This window comes from Mus musculus, chromosome 6 (assembly GCF_000001635.26).
Source record: "Mus musculus strain C57BL/6J chromosome 6, GRCm38.p6 C57BL/6J".
NCBI lineage: Eukaryota > Metazoa > Chordata > Mammalia > Rodentia > Muridae > Mus > Mus musculus.
The window spans coordinates 142,834,256-142,851,630 of record NC_000072.6 but is presented as its reverse complement, the minus strand read 5'-3'; the positions used below and the strand labels follow the sequence as shown (position 1 = coordinate 142,851,630).

At 41.6% G+C, this 17,375-nt stretch overlaps 1 protein-coding gene across 8 annotated transcripts in view; it reads left to right on the top strand.

The window, feature by feature from the left end:
* The window catches only part of St8sia1 (ST8 alpha-N-acetyl-neuraminide alpha-2,8-sialyltransferase 1), a 167,988-nt gene that overhangs the window by 137,898 nt on the left and 12,715 nt on the right, over positions 1–17,375 (top strand). The gene's annotated exons all lie outside the window — the stretch shown is intronic.

Below are 17,375 nucleotides of genomic sequence, written 5' to 3'. Positions count from 1 at the left end.
CCAAAGTCACCCAGAGACAAGCACCTGGGCACGCACGCCTGGAAGGTGAGGTGGGAAGAGCCATACTGAACGTGGCTACATCCTGAGTATGGGTACATCTGAGTGTGGGTACATCTGAGTGTGGGTACATTGAGTGGGCTGGGGCCTCAGGCTGCATAGAAAAGAGAGAGGCCACTGAGCAAGAACATTCCTCTCTCTCTGCTTCCAGGCTTCTGGGCTGCAGGCGGGATTGGGTATCGATCTCACGTCCCTGCCACCAAGATGGACGATGCCCTAACCAGGAACCGAAGTAAACCTTTCCTTCCTTAAGTTGTTCTTGTCAAGTATTCTGTCCAGCAGTGAGAAATGCAGCTAAGAGAACTTTTTGGTCTGTTTTCTTTTATTACACTTACCCTTAATATACATATATTTGCTCTCTTTCCCTAACACATTGCAGTTTAGAGTTTAGGACATGCTAGAGTATGGCCTGGACTGTTTTTGTTTTGTTTTGTTTTGTTTTTTTATCAAACTTTCTTTCCTAGATTTGAAAAATGGATGAAGAATAGTGGCATTATTTATAATTTAGAGAAATAATAGAGTTATATATATATATATATATATATATATATATATATATATATTATATATGTGTGTGTGTGTATGTATGTATGTATGTATGTGGATACGGAAATATATTTGGATATGTATGTGTGTGTATGTATTTGGATATAAAAATTTATTTGGATATATATATATATATATATATATATATATATATATATATATGTATTACTCTACTTTTTTTTTGCCTAAGCAGACAGTTTCTCAGGACAGATTGGGAGAAACTGCTGTTTGCCCAGTATCCAAAATAGGTGTGGGCAGGGAAAAGAGTTCCCTCTAAACGCTGATGTAACTTGCTCACATTTGGATCATCACCACATGCAATGAAAATAGATGTTCTGTTTCCAACAACTGTAATATAATTAACTCCGAGGCTCCGTTTTTGCCCAGTGACTGGATCTCAGGATCACAGTCTGCTGGGCTGGCTCGGGGCTGCTGTTGGCAGTAACTGTTGGAAATAATTGGAGGTGAGATACACGAGTGTATAATTAGTCGTTGATGCTGAGTGCAGCCAGTGAGACATACCTTCTTGTGGCCGCCTCTTTGCTGTGTTCTCTGCTCAGTGTGCATTCGTCATGGCAGGTATGGAATAGACCGGCGAAAGGAAGGGAGTGACTTTTGTCCCCTTTCCTTTGTACCTCAAGAACTCTATATGATGTAAGTCTTGGATCTCCTGACTTCATCCTGCTCTTTGTTTAGGGTCTTCCTCTTCCCGTTTTAACATCATCTCCTGTTCCACCCTAGGTCTTCTTTCTCTTTCTTCTTCCTGTTTTCACTCTATCTTTCCTTGTTTACAGGTGAGGGCTGATTTGGCAAATCAGCGTGGCTATGATGTTGATGGGGAGAGAGGGTATATCAGACACAGGCTGTCTTGATGGATGTATCCTCAAATCATGAACAAACATGGCCTTTTCTTCTATGAAGTTGCTTCTTATAAGGTGTTTGACCACAGTCATGAGGAAAGAAACTAATAGAATAAAAGAATTAGCTTATTTACCTATTGATATTAAATAATATTCTATAGAATTATGTATTTTAACATAAAAATACCTATAACTGTGTATATATTTACCTAAGACAAACACGTGCTCTGAATTCAATCTCCCTGTACCTACGTTGTCACTATCCACAACTCATGTCTGCCATGGAAAAACCTTCTGTGTGTGTGTGTGTGTGTGTGTGTGTGTGTGTCTGTCTGTCTGTCTGTCTGTCTGTATATCTATGTGTTTGTGTGTGTGCCAGTAACAAGCCTTTTAAAGATGTATCTTCTCAACCTCCCCCCCCCAAACCAAAACATTATTCACAAATAAAAGCAGCAATTGTCATAAAGGCTGCAAGGGGTATCCAAGAATAAACCTTGAGGCACACATTTCACTCTCTGTACCCTAATGAACCATTTTGAACATCATGACATTTCCATATTTCCATTAAGAAAAATACAAATCACCAAACGTACTGACAGAACAGTAGATGGCCACAGCTGAGCAAGAACAGATGAGGGTCTCTGGCATAGTAGACAGGTCACAGGTCAGAGGCGTCGGCCCTGCCCCCGCAGATAGGGGCTCTGGGTCTGAGATCAGCCAGCCTCATTGCAGTGGTGACTCTAACTGCGGGTCAGTGGTGAGAGCTAATAAGGTCCACAGAGACAGAAGGGACCTCCTGAGGGGAAAGCTGCTCTGAAGGAGTCTTGAGTCTTGTGTTTCTTTAGAGACACTAAAACATGTTGAATTAGCAAATGCTGGGTATGGGTTTTTGTTTGTTTGTTTGTTTGTTTCTCTTACTAGCTGTGAAAATGGAAACATTGACGAAGGCATCTCTCTCTCTCTCTCTCTCTCTCTCTCTCTCTCACGCTCCCCCCCCCGTTTGTGTGTGCATGCGTGTGAGTGTCTTCTTCACATGTACCTGTGTGTACATGTTTATTCTTGCTATTAGTGTGTACACAAGATAGAAATGAGCATGTTAATGGAGCTGACTCTGGATGGCAGGCTTGCTTGGTCGTTACGATTTTTCCTCTGTTTATACATTTATATCATCTGTATCCACCCCAATCTATGTCTCTGCCATCACTCAATATGTATTATTATACATTCAATAGATGTCAAGTATACTGCTTTGTACTTAATTTTGTTGCCTAATTTTCTACCATTAAACAATTACCAGCTTGCTTTTCGTAACCAGGAAGAGTTAAATGGTACTAAGAATAGAAGGGCCCTCTTCACTCCTAGTAGGATGTGAATGACACCTGTCTTGCCTTGTCTGCTTTCACCCAGGGTTTGGAAGTAACTTCTATTCTAGAGTATCTGCTTTTAGTAGAGCTCTTCGGAAATCAGTCTGCCGGAGCTTACAGGGTGCTGAGTTCCCACGCAAAGATTTCATTCACAAGTTTGGACGTACTATGTTGTGCTTCTACACAAGCCACATTCTGGTTCTGCTTTCACCTGTGGGAGGAAAGTGCCTGGGGAGTGGCAGGACACTTCTGAGAATTCACACCCCAGTGGATTGTAAGGGTTTATGTGAAAGTGAGGGTCAAGACTGGCGGTTGATTCTGTTTCCAAAGTAGTGGGTTCTGGGCACGGGAGAGGATGCTGTCACTCTGGAGGAAATGACACCCTCATATGTCAGTGGCAGCCCCCCTCCCCCCAGAAGTAGTCTTAGACATCTATGTGGTACAGACAGGGAATATTCCATCTGCTCTTCCACCAATTACAGCACACTCTTCAGTAGCCTGAACATTTTAGCAATGATTAGCTCATGATGATGTTACAGCAGAAGTTCTCATCAAGGGGGCTTCCCCACTAGCTGCCTAATTAGTTGCCATATACTCAGAATAGCCCGTGTTCAGCCTGCTAAAGCCCTAGCTAGAGGCAGGGTGGGCAGAGCAAGGCTATACATTCTCAAAGCCTGCCCCTAGTGATACACTTCCCCCAGTGAGGCGCCATGTCTTAAAGGTTCCCTAACCTCCCCAAAGAGTGCCACCAAGTGGGGACAACACACTGTAATATATGAACCCGTGGGATAGTCTTCATCCAAATTACCATACTCTCCTACATTTTTAGTACAAGTTGAGTCTACGTCAAAAAGCAAAAAGGAAATTCAACTGATTTTTTAAAAACTTTTCAGCTGAAAAATGACGAGAGACTATAAACATGTAATAAAACTGAGATGCCATGTGATTTATATTTGTGATGTTTTGTTGACCCAAACTTTCATTGACATAATACTTGGATAATGAAAGCCATCACTATGTAAGTGAATGTGGTCCCCAGAATAAACTAAAAATACTCCATGCAAGAGGAGTTCAATTAATTACTCTAGAGCCTGCATGGCACAGCGAAGTTCTTTGATATAAAATAGAAGCGTTTCATTTTATACCATTCTGGGGGCTTCATTCTCTTGTCAAACCCCACTTCCATTTAGCCTTATCATCTTTGACTACAGAGAGATCCTTTGATATTCTTATTCTACTATAAATGAGCTTTACCATTATTTTAAAGTTGTAATTTTAGTATATATATATATATATATGCCTGTATGGATGTACATCCATAATGTAGACCATGATGTATATCCAGAGGCCAGAGAAGATGCTGGATGCTCTGGAGCTGGAGTTATAGATGGTTGTGAGCCACCATGTGTGTGCTAAGAATTGAACCCAGGTCCTCTGCAAGAGCAGAAAGTACTTTTATCTGCTGAGCCATCTTCAGCCCACAGTTGTATTTTTAAATGTGTGTGTGTGTGTGTGTGTGTGTGTATGTGTATGCGTGTGTGTGTGTGTGTGTGTTGGGGGGGATATGTATGTTCTCCACAGGGAAAATGTAATATCACACCGGATACTTCATCTCTTCACATCCCACTGTCTCTTCTAATTAAGAGGATGATGACGAATCATCTAATTAAGAGGATCCCTGTGTGGACAATGCAAGCTCCCATATACAACATTCCAGGAAGGAAACACAGCTATTGTCTATCCTTTCTTCTTTCCTAGCGAGACCAACCCATGGGGCTTTGCATCTGAAAGACTCCTACAGAAATGTCTCCTCTGTGGAATCAAGTCAGAACTTAGGAGAGAATCCACTTACTGAACAGGACAGGGCCAGCATGTACTTAGACAAGGATTCGCAGACACAGGCCAGTAGCTGTTCAGATCCTGTTATTTCTATCAGTCAAAATTCAAACACATGACTAATCTTAAACAATAGCTCTGTAAATAACCAGAAGCAACAAGGCAGAATGAACGGACAGTAAGAGAGAATGGTAAGGCGAGGTAATCCATAGGGAACTCACATCCGAGCAGGAGGATGGCTCAGCTGTCACAAACAGTTGTTGTTCTTGAAGAGAATCTGGGTTCAGCTCTCAGAATCTATGTTGGGAGGCTCACAGCCACGTTACAACTGCCTGTAACTCCAATTCCAGGGAGCTGGATGCCTTATGCTGACTTATGTGGAGAACATACATATCCCCCCAACACACACACACACACACACACACACACACACACACACACACACACACACACACACACACACACATTGTTTTATGTCAACAGGGCCATAATCCTTCTAACTTAAAGGGTGGCATTCAAGTTGGAGAGATGACTCAGTGCTTAGAGAACATGCTGCTCTGGTGCAAGACCTGGGTTTGAGTCTCAGTATCAGCACAATGGCTCACAACCATCTGTAACTCCAGTTCCAGGGGATTTGACTCCCTTCTCTGACACCCCATAGGTGCTGGCATGCATGTCGTCACATGCATACACGCAGACCAAGCACTCATACATGTAAAATAAAATTAATAAGTCTTTTTAAAAAAATGGTGGCATTCCACAGGTTAGGGCACACCTCTTTCTGTACGGCCTCAAAATGAGTTGGTTTTTGTCCTTAAAGTTGACTGTGGCTTTACTTCATGTGGCCAAGCAGACACATTAGCATGACTGCTGCCCTGGGGACTGCCAGAGAGAGCAGGATACTTGCTGCCAGAACCATTCTCCTTCCTTCTAGAAAAAGAGATTCGTATGTTCTAAGGAGTTCATGAGATTAAAACTGCTTGTGTGATTTCTTAGAAAGCTTGGTATTTCCAGAAATTAGCACAATGTGCTTACAAAAAGGATGAGCTAGCTTCTAATGAGGGACTTGTAGGCAAGGCTGCCATTTTGGTATCTAATTACTCATTTTCTGGTTTCAGGCAGGGGCTGTGTCTGCATTAAAAAAAAAAAGAAGAAGAAGCAGTGTTAGAAAGTGGTGTTTGATGAACAATGGAATGTCTCTTGCATTATAGTGATTTTCCTGAAAGGGGAGACGCCTTTTGCATGCTTGTATCATGCCTTGAAATGAATGAAATGCATGGTGTGGTGATGGCTCAGAAGCCCTTGGCTGTTGACTTTCGCTGTTGACCTTAGTCACTCAACCAAAGCTTCCCCGATTCCTGCCCTTTGAAAAGCACAGCGTTGAGCTGAGAGGACACAGAAGTAAAGAAAGGACATTAGCAATTCCATAAAGAAGACAGGAAAGTGAAGGTGACAACATGGAACCAAGTGGTAAGGGAATCAAGAGAGAAGACAATGGAGCCCCACACGTGGTACCATGAGTCAGTGCAGAGTCCTGAGGAATCATGGGAGCTGGTGAGGCAGGCAGAAGGAGCAGTGAGTGTTTGCTCAAATCTGAGAGAAGCCAGGTACAGGGACCGGTGGGGCAACCCAAGGCAGCCAGCTGCTACAGGTGACAAGAAGGGCTGGAGGAGGCATAGGCAGGGGTTACATCACAAAGGGCTTGACTACTGGGACAGCTTGGACTCCATTGAAGCTGGTAAAAAGCCACGGAAGAACTCCCTCTGCTCTTGTTCTACTTTCATGCATGGGGTTGGATGGGCATGTGTGTGTACATGTATGTTTTTTTGCAGGTGCGAGCACATGTGTATGGGTGCACATGCATGGGAAAGCCCAGTGTTGATGTCAGTTGATCACTCTGTGCAGAGACAGGATAAATGCTGTATGGATATGGCAACAGACCTATAATTCCAGCACGAGAAGGACTCCTGTGGAAACTGGAGTCCACACCTCCATTTCCAGCATTCATATGAGTTCTGAGGATCAAACACAGTTCTTCCTGCTTCAAGTGAAATCCTTAATGATCACCATCACCATTCCCAGCCCTAAAGATGTACATTTTAGGTGTATACAAAATGCACTTCTCACCCCTCAAAGGGGAAGAGAGACAGTTTATTCTTGAGCCACATATGAGCAACCATGGCCTGGGAACATGGACTCAGATTTCCCACAAAGACAAGTTCAGCTGCAGAAGAGGTTAGATGAGACTGTACTAGCTACAAAACAAAGAAAATCCTAAGTCAATTCATTTGACAAATATCTCTGTGGGGACCACCGGTAGGCAGGTTAAAACAGAGCCAGAGGACTGGGTTAAGTCGCAGACAGCATCTGATGACTGTTTTAGTTTTCATGTTGGTAGAAACAGAGTGGTCTGCTAAGAATAAGTTTTAAAGATTAATATTTATGCCTTCTGGTCTGAGCTGGTGCTCTGAGCAGAACTTGAGCAAAAACTCCACAGCCAGTACAACACCCAGAAAAAACTCCACTTCCAGGTGCTCTAACACCCCCAGGATCATAGGATCATAGGTGAGGAGGACACAATATTTGTCCCAACACTCGGAGTAACTATGACCAGTGGGATCCAGGGACCCAGGAACCCCACCCAAGCAATGGCATGGGTTCCTTTCGGTCTGAGAAGGTGCCCTGAATAGACCTTGGGTGCACCCAGCCAGTCCCACAACTCCCAGAGAAATCTCTACTCTCAGGCACACTAACACGCCCAGCATCACAGGATCCCGGGATCCCAGGAGTTTGGTCACACCAGGATCTCAGGGTCCCAGAGGCAACTTGACTCCCAGAAGATCTGACACACTCAGGATTTCAGGATCCCAGGATCCCACCCAGAATCACAGGATCACAAAGACAGCTGAACTCTAAGGAGTTCTGACACAACCAGGATCACAGTAAGGACAGGCTCCAGTCAGATATAGCGAGGACAGTAAACACTAGAGATAATCAGATGTCGAGAGGCAAGTATTAGAACATAAACAACAGAAACAAAGATTACTTGGCATCATCAGAACCCAATTGTCATACCATAGCAAGTCCTGGATACACCATCACACTGTAAAAGCAAAATTAAGATCTAAAATCACTTCTCAAGATGATGATAGAGGACCTTAAGAAGGACATAAATAACTCCCTTAAAGAAATACAGGAGAACACAGGTAAACAGGTAGAAGCCCCTGAAGAGGAAACACAAAACTCTCTTAAAGAATTAGAGGAAAACACAATCAAACAGGTGAAGGAAATGAACAAAACCATCCAAGATCTAAAAATGGAACTAGAAACAATAAAGAAATCACAAAGGGAGACAACCCTGGAGTTAGAAAACCTAGGAAAGAGATCAGGAGTCATAGGTGCAAGCATCACCAACAGAATACAAGAGATAGAAGAGAGAATCTCAGGTGCAGAAGATACCATAGAAAACATTGACACAGCAGTCAAAGAAAATGCAAAAAGCAAAAAGATCCTAACTCAAAATATCCAGGAAATCTAGGACACAATGAGAAGATGAAACCTAAAGATAATAGGTATAGAAGAGAGTGTTTGTCTCAACACTGGGAGTAACTATGACTTAAAGGGCCAGTAAATATCTTCAACAAAATTATAGAGGAAAACTTCCCAAACCTAAAGAAAGAGATGCCCATTAACATACAAGAAGCCTACAGAACTTCAAATAGACTTGACCAGAAAAGAAATTCCTCCTGTCACATAATAATCAAAACACCAAATGCACTAAACAAAGAAAGACTATTAAAAGCAGTAAGGGGAAAAGGTCAAGTAACATATAAAGGCAGACCTATCAGAATTACACCAGACTTTTCACCAGACACTATGAAAGCTAGAAGATCCTGGGCAGATGTCATACAGACCCTAAGGGAACACAAATGCCAGTCCAAGCTACTATACCCAGTAAAACTCTCAATTACCATAGATGGAGAAACCAAGATATTCCATGACAAAAACAAATTTGCACAATACCTTCCCACAAATCCAGCCTTTCAAAGGATAATAAATGGAAAACTCAAACACAAGGAAGAAAACTACACCCTAGTAGTAGAAGCAAGAAAATAATCTTCTTTTAACAAACCAAGAAGAAGATAGCCACATAAACCTAATTCCACCTCTAACAACAAAAATAACAGGAAGCCACAATCACTTTTCCTTAATATCTCTTAACATCAATGGCCTCAATTCCCCAATAAAAAGATATAGAGTAACAGACAGGACCCAGCATTTTGCTGCATACAGGAAATGCATGTCAGTGACAAAGACACACACTACCTCAAAATGAAAGGTTGGAAAACAGTTTTACAAGCAAATGGTCCCAAGAAACAAACTGGAGTAGTCATTCTAATAACAAATAAAATCAACTCTCAACCAAACGTTATCAAAAAAGGATAAGGAGGACACGTCATAATGCTCAAAGGAAAAATCTACCAAGAGGAACTCTCAGTTCTGAACATCTATGCTTCAAATGCAAGGCCAACCACATTCATAAAAGAAACTTTACTGGAAAGAGAGGCCCATTGGACACGCAAACTGTATATGCCCCAGTACAGGGGAACGCCAGGGCCAAAAAAAAAAAAAAATGGGAATGAGTGGGTAGGGAAGTGGGGGGGGGGGTATGAGGGACTTTTGGGATAGCATTGGAAATGTAATTGAGGAAAATATGTAATAAAAAATATTAATTAAAAAAAATAAAATAAAATAAAGAAACTTTACTAAAGCTCAAAGCACACATGGCACCCCACACAATAACAGTGGGAAGCTTCAACACCCCACTCTAAGCAATGGACAGATCATGGAAACACCAACTAAACAGAGGCACAGTGAAACTAACAGAAGATATGAACCAAATGGATCTAAAAGATATTTATAGAACATTTCATCATAAAGCGAAAGAGATACCTTTTTCTCAGCACCTCATGGTACCTTCTCCAAAATTGACCATGTAATTGGCCACAAAACAGGCATTAACAGATACAAGAAGATTGAAATAATCCCATGCATCCTATCATATCACCATAGACTAAGGATGGTTTAATATACAGAAATCCATCAATGTAATCCGCTACATAAACAAACTCAAAGAAAAAAATCCACATAATCATTTCACTAGATGCTGAAAAAGCATTTGACAAAATTCAGCGTCCCTTCATGTTAAAATTCTTAGAAAGATCAGGAATTCAAGGCCCATTCCTAAACAGTAAAAGCAATACACAGCAAAGCAGAGGCCAACGTCAAACTAAATGGAGCAAAACTTGAAGCAATCCCACTAAAATCAGGGACTAGACAAGGCTGCCCACTCTCTCACTATCTATTCAATATAGTACTTGAAGTTCTAGTTAGAGCAATTAGACAACAAAAGGAGGTCGAAGGGATACAAATTGGAAAGGAAGAAGTAAAAAAAAAATCACAATTTGCAGATGATATGATAATATATATAAGCAACCCCAAAAATTCCACCAGAGAACTCCTAAAGCTGATAAACAACTTTAGCAAAGTGGTTGGATATAAAATTAACTCAAACAAACCAGAAGCCTTCCTCCACTCAAAGCATAAACAGGCTGAGAAAGAAATTAGAATAACAACACCCTTCACAATAGTCACAAATAATATTACATACCTTGGTGTGACTCTAACCAAGCACGTGAACAAACTGTGTGACAAGAACTTCAAATCTGTGAAGAAAGAAATCAAAGAAAATCTCGGAAGATGGAAAGATCTCCTATGGTCATGGATTAGCAGGATTAGTATAGTAAAAAAGTCCATCTCACCAAAAGCAATCTACAGATTCAATGCAATCCCCATCAAAATTCCAAATCAATTCTTCCTATAGTTAGAAAGAGAAATTTGATAATTATTTTTGAATAACAAAAGACCCCAGGATAGAGAAAACTAACAATAAAAGAACTTCTGGGGGAATTGCCATCCCTGAAATCAAGCTGTATTACAGAACAATACTGATAAAAACTGTATGATATTGGCACAGAGACAGGCAGGAAGATCAGTGGAATAGGATTGAAGACCTAGAAATGAACCCATACACCTATGGTCACTTGATCTTTGACAAAGGAGCTAAAACCATCCAGATACACTGAAACTTATAGAGGAGAAAGTGGGGAAGAGCCTTGAACACATGGGCACAGCAAAAATTTTCCTGAACAGAACACCAATTCTAAGATCAAGAATCAACAAATAGGACCTCATAAAATTGCAAGGCTTCTGTAAGGCAAAGGACACTGTCAATAGGACAAAATAGGACCAACAGAATGGTAAAAGATCTTTACCAAACCTACACCCGATAGAGGGCTAATATTCAATATGTACAAAGAACTCAAGAAGTTAGACTCCAGAGAATCAAATAACCCTGTTAAAAAAATGGGGCACAGAGCTAAACAAATAATTTTCACCTGAGGAATATTGAATGGCTGAGAAGCACCTAAAGAAATGTTCAACATCCCTAATCACTAGGGAAATGCAAATCAAAACAACCCTGAGATTCCACTTCACAACAGTGAGAATAGCTAAAATAAAAAACTCAGGTAACAGCAGTTGCTGGTGAGGATGTGGAGAAAGAAGAACACTCCTCCATTGTTGGTGGGTTTGCAAGCTGGTACAATCACTCTGGAAATCAATCTGGCAGTTCCTTAGAAAATTGAACATAGTACTACCTGAGGACCCAGCTATACCACTCTTGGGCATATACCCAGAAGATGCTCCAAGGAAGATGTAATAAGGACACATGCTTCACTATGTTCATAGCAGCCTTATTTATTATTAATATAATAGAAGCTGGAAAGAACCCAGATATCCTTCAACAGAGGAATGGATACAGAAAATGCGATACATTTACACTATGGAAGACCACTCAGCTATTAAAAATGATGAATTCATGAAATTCTTAGCAAATGGATGGAACTAGAAAATATCATCCTGAGTGAGGTAACCCAATCACAAAAGAACACACATGGTATGCACTAAGTGAATATTAGCCCTAAAGCTCCAAATACCCAAGATATAATTCACAGGCCACATGAAGCTCAAGAAGAAGGAAGACCAAAGAGTGGATGCTTCAGTCCTTAGAAGGGGGAACAAAATACTCACAGAAGGATATAAGGAGACAAAGTATGGAGTAGAGACTGAAGGAAAGGCTATCCAGAGACTGTCCTACCTGGGGATTTATCCTATATACAGTTACCAAACCCCTACACTGCTGTGGATGCCAAGAAGTGCATGCTGAAAGGAGCCTGATATAGCTGTCTCCTGAGAGTCTCTGCCAGAGCCTGACAAATACAGAGGTGGATACTCACAGCCAACCAATGTACTGAATACAGGATCCCCAATGGAGGAATTAAAGAAAAGGCTGAAGGAGATAAAGGGGTTTGCAACGCCATAGAAAGAACAACAATATCAACCAACCAGACCTTCCAGTGCTCCCAGGGACTAAGCTAACAACCAAGGAGTACACATGGCTCCAGTTGCATTTGTAGCAGAGGACAGCCTTGTCAGGCATCAATGGAAGGAGAGGTCCTTGGTCCTATGAAGGCTCAATAGATGTCCCAGTGTAGGGGAATGGAGGGTGCGGAGATGGGAGTGGGTAGGTGGGTGGAGGAACACCCTCATAGAAGCAGGGGGAGGGGAGATGGGATAGGGGGCTTACAGGAGTGGGAGAACCTGGGAAAGGGGATAACATTTGAAATGTAAATAAAGAAAATATCCAATGAAAATTAAAATAAAATAAATATAATAAAAAAGATTAATAGTTTTAAAGATGTTAAGTGAGACACATGACGTTAGGCTGAACAAAAGATGGCATTAAGTCTGCACCATTCTGACTCCCCATAGACCTGAAACTCTAATCAGTCCACAGAGGAGAGTTTTGTTTGTGTTAATTTGTTTTCAATCAGAAAAGTCTTGGATAAGTGACCTTGTGCGGATGAGGGCTAATGAGGGTAGACCTCTGTCTTAGTTAGGGTTTTACTGCTATGAACAGACACCATGACCAAGGCAAGTCTTATAAAAAACAACATTTAATTGGGGCTGGCTTACAAGGTCAGAGGTTCAGTCCATTATCATCAAGGTGGAGCATGGCAGCATCCAGGCAGGCATGGCACAGGCAGAGCTGAGATTTCTAGTCTTCATCCAAAGACCGTTAGTGGAAGACTGACTTCCAGGCCCCTATGGTGAGGGTATTAAGCCCACACCCACAGTGGCACACCTACTCCAACCAGGTCATACCTTATCCAACAAGGCCATACCTTCAAATGGTGCCACTCCCTGGTCCAAGAATATACAAACCATCACCTGGATAGAGAGAAAGGGTACTTAGAGGATGTTGTGCATGGGGTCCTGGAGAAGTAGAGAGGGTGTGAGGCTCAGGTCAGTCAGCAGGAGAGTGGGATGTAACTTTCCATAGGAAAGTGTGGTACCTGCACCTGTGTGGTACCTGCACCTGTGTGGTACCTGCACCTGTGTGGTACCTGCACCTGTGTGGTACCTGCACCTGTGTGGTACCTGCACCTGTGTGGTATTTGCACCTGTGTGGTATTTGCACCTGTGTGGTATCTGCACCTGTGTGGTATCTGCACCTGTGTGGTACCTGCACCTGTGTGGTACCTGCACCTGTGTGGTATTTGTACCTGTGTGGTACCTGCACCTGTGTGGTCACAGGTGCATGCTTGTGCTTGCACACAGAGGATAGGGGAGGACATTGGGTGTCTGCTTCATTCATTCTCTATTTAATCCTTAGGGACAGGATCTCTCCCTAAATTTGAAGCTAGTGTTTCAGCTAGGCTAGCAGCTACCATGCCCCAGTCTTCCTCCTTCCCCTATCCCCAGCACCACTAGGGTCACAGCATGTGAGAACATGCCTGGTGTGTTACATAAGTGTTGAGAATCCAAACTCAGCCCCTCACCCATGTGTAGCAAGTGCTCTCACCCACTGAACCATCTTCCCAGATTCCTAAGTGGAAATTTGTTGACTATTTCTATAATTTAATTGTGTCACTCTTTATCCCAGATTATCACTAATATTACAAATAAGAATCCAGGCCGGTTTAGAACTCACAGAGATCTAGCTGTCTCTCTCTGCCTCCCAAGTACTGGGAGTAAAGATGTGCCCCACTGTGCCCCACCCACAAGTCTATTTTGGAAGCAATAGTTATCAGTCCTTTGCTTATTGGATTTTGCTGTTATGGTAGGGAGCTTTTTGTGTCCCCAGGTCTTACAGACGACCCTTGTGTTTTTCTCAGTTTGTATGTAGGTACCCTAATTCTATCTGAAGTTAAATTTCCTGAACGATGGAGCAAACATTTATCTTGGCTCTGACTGTTGATTACCTGGCAGTCCTGGTGCCATGTACAATCTCACGAAAGCTGGTTTGAAATGTCATTAATCAGACGAGGAGTCCTCAAGTGTGGAGAGTTGTACCCAGTCTCTGGGGCCTCTTGAGTTACTGCAGTTCTATGCTCAGATTTGGCACTGCGTGTCGCCTCTTCCCCAGTCCCGTCCACCCTCCACCACTCCTTCACTGAGTGTGGTCCTGAATACACGCTCTGATTTAGTTTATACCTTTCCGGTGAAATTCAGGCTCATCTCAAATTTTACTTTAAAATAATAATTGAGACTATGTGGAATTTGCACATGTATGTGGGGAAGATTAAAAAAATACTATCCATTTTAATGTCTCTGTAAAATATCACACATTTGTTAAATTTGTCTCAGGTTGTGTGGAGTTGTGTTATAATAATAATTTAAATATTTTGTTATATTTTTAAAAACCCTCCATGACTGTGTGTAGTAAGATTGCATCTTGCGCAAACGCACATCTCTGCTGGCTCCAATAAATATTTCAGTTGGCTTTGCTGTCTTTACTACGTGGATGGGTAACGGACAGACCTCCTCTTACAGACATCTTTGTAAGAGCTTTTCTCCCACAGTTATTTTAATACTTTTTGATGACAGTGTGGTCTCTACAGCTGGTGTTTCATAATATTGATTTCTCTTTTGTATCAAAATGTGCAGGCACTTTTAGAAGCTTCTAGCCTATATTTTTAAAATGTATATTTTTAAACGGAAGACTCACTATGTTGGCTTGTGAATTTTTAATATCTGTGGTTTTATGTGTGTGTACATATACATACATACATGTACACACATACACACATATGTGGATGCATACATGTACAATACACACAAATATACATGTACATTTATGTACACATGCATTCACATGCATATGCACAAATACCATACATACATGTATGCATACATGCATATATATGTGTATGAATACACACATATATGCATGCATATATACATAAAACATACATATATACATAATACATGGATGCCTACATGTATATACACATGCATATACATTTATAATTCAATCATACATGTATACATATGTGCATATCTCCATGTATACACACACACACATATATAGGTAGATAGATACATAGATGCATACATACTTATATATTATCTTTTTAGTGACATACAATTTTCATCGTCTTCAGAATTTGATCAACACTTTTATAAGTTTTTCAGGATTTTAAAAATTAAATATTCAGTTTTATAAAAATGATGCACACCCACAGTTTTTTTTTTTTAACAATCTAAGAGAACAATAAAGCTTAAAAAGAAAAGCAGCTGTCTCGCCTCAGCCCCCCTCCCCTACGCCCTCAAGTCATCTTTCAAGAAATCAATTTTTTCCAGTGTCTTTGGCTGACTTGTTTTCCTCTTTGATTTGAAAGCAGCAGCATGCTTAATTATAGTTTTAAAATTTCTAATGTATGTATTGATTTCTTGCGGGAAAGTAAAGATTGATCTCTTTTCTCGTGGCCCTCACAGCAGGCCAGACCTGCGCACTGTGCTTTGCCGGGCTCCCCGCTCAGGTCATGCCTGCGCGCTGCTGGCTACAAACACGAAGCTCGCCCGGACAAACAGCCTGGTGCACTGTTTTCCATTCCGCTCGACTTAAGTTTTTTTCTGAGACTTACAGAGGCCCTCTGTGCAGCACTGGTTCATGCTACATTCCTGTGGGAGCCCCAGCAACCCCTTGCAATTGCCACTGCTTTGGGCCTGTTAGGGCAATCATGGATATTAAGACGACTGTCCTGGAGGTTCCGGCTTCTGCCCCACACCGTCTGATGGATGGCGTCGAGACTACCGTGCAGCTGTTTTCCTGGAGCGTCCCTCTGCCAGAACCCATAATGTCTATATTTTTTAACTGCCAGCAACTCTTGTTACCTAAATATTCTCCTTTTTATATCACCATAGTCTGGATACAGTCATAATTAATATTTTTAAAACAGACTAATGTAGATTTCAAGACATTTCTTTTTGATCTTCTAATGGTCTTGGCTCCTTCTGTTTCTGAGTTCCAGACTGTCCCCCAGTGCTCTGAAGTCTCGACTCTCTGTTCTTATGTCAGGACCTGTTAAAGGTGGCCTTTGCTGAAGTTGAGACTGTGACACTCTAGGTTTCTCTTGGGTGACTCCCAGGAGTCATTGTACGAAGTCACACGCAGATCTTTGTTCCTGTGCTGGTAAAGGTTAATTCCTTCATTCCTCTGGGCTATGTAAGTCTGGCTGTGGATGTTGTGTGCACAGAATGTTGCCAGTTTCCCCCAGGCTGAGCACACATCTGCCTGGACATCGTACCTCTTCACCCATGCACTGATAACAGACAGAGCATGGCGTTTGAGTCTGACCCACTTATGTGCCCCTAATACCTCACATTCATACTGATAACCTGCTGACCGTGGGCACAGGATGTGTCACCTTTTCTACTCTTCAAGTTGCTTCTTGCTTTGGTTTCTCTATGGTTTTTGTTCTGTTTTGTTTTCTGTGGACAATTTTCATGGAGGGGGTTTCCCCAAAGCCTGGCAACCCATGGGGGGGGGTCCCCAAAAGTCTGCCTCCTTTCTTGCTTTCACTGTGGCTATGGATCTTTGAAAAAAACATCGTTTGTCTTATTTCTGGAGATTGAATGAAAGGAGAGAGAAATAGAGCCTTTCTGTTTGTAGATCTTGCTCAATTTGTAATCCTGACAATGTGTAATAACCAGTAACCTGTTAACCAAATAGTTTAATCTTCTCATTAATTGAGACTTGGAGTATGTTCTGTGCCAGTGCTTTAGACCGTAAGTCCCACCGGTGCCCAGACACTTGTTAGCTCTGTTGTAAATATTTTCAGAGCTATTTCCCTTCTATGGCAGTTGTCTTATGTTTCATAGGACAGCGTTCTGCTCCTTGGCATCAGCAATTTTGTTAGTATCTTCCGAGAGTCTTAAGCCCACAGGTTTTTTTTTTTTTTGATTTTCTATTATCTATATTTCCAGTAGCTGTCTTGCTCTACTAGAAATTATGTTGAAGTTTTCTTGTGGGGCATGAATTTGTTTCTTAAGGTTCTTAAGTATCTCAGTGTCTTCATTAAATAAAAACTCAGTTTTCCTTGTTTTAAAGTTTTGCTTTGCTTTTGAAACAAGGTCTCGATATGTAGCCCAGGATAGCCTGGAGTTCTCTGGGTAGCCCCAGGTGGCCTCAAACTCAACCAACCTTCCTTCCTCAGCCTTGAATATTCAGATTACAGGCATGAGCATTTTTTTGGTTTTTAATCTTAATGTAATTTTAGTATATGGGCTGCTGAACTGAGAACTC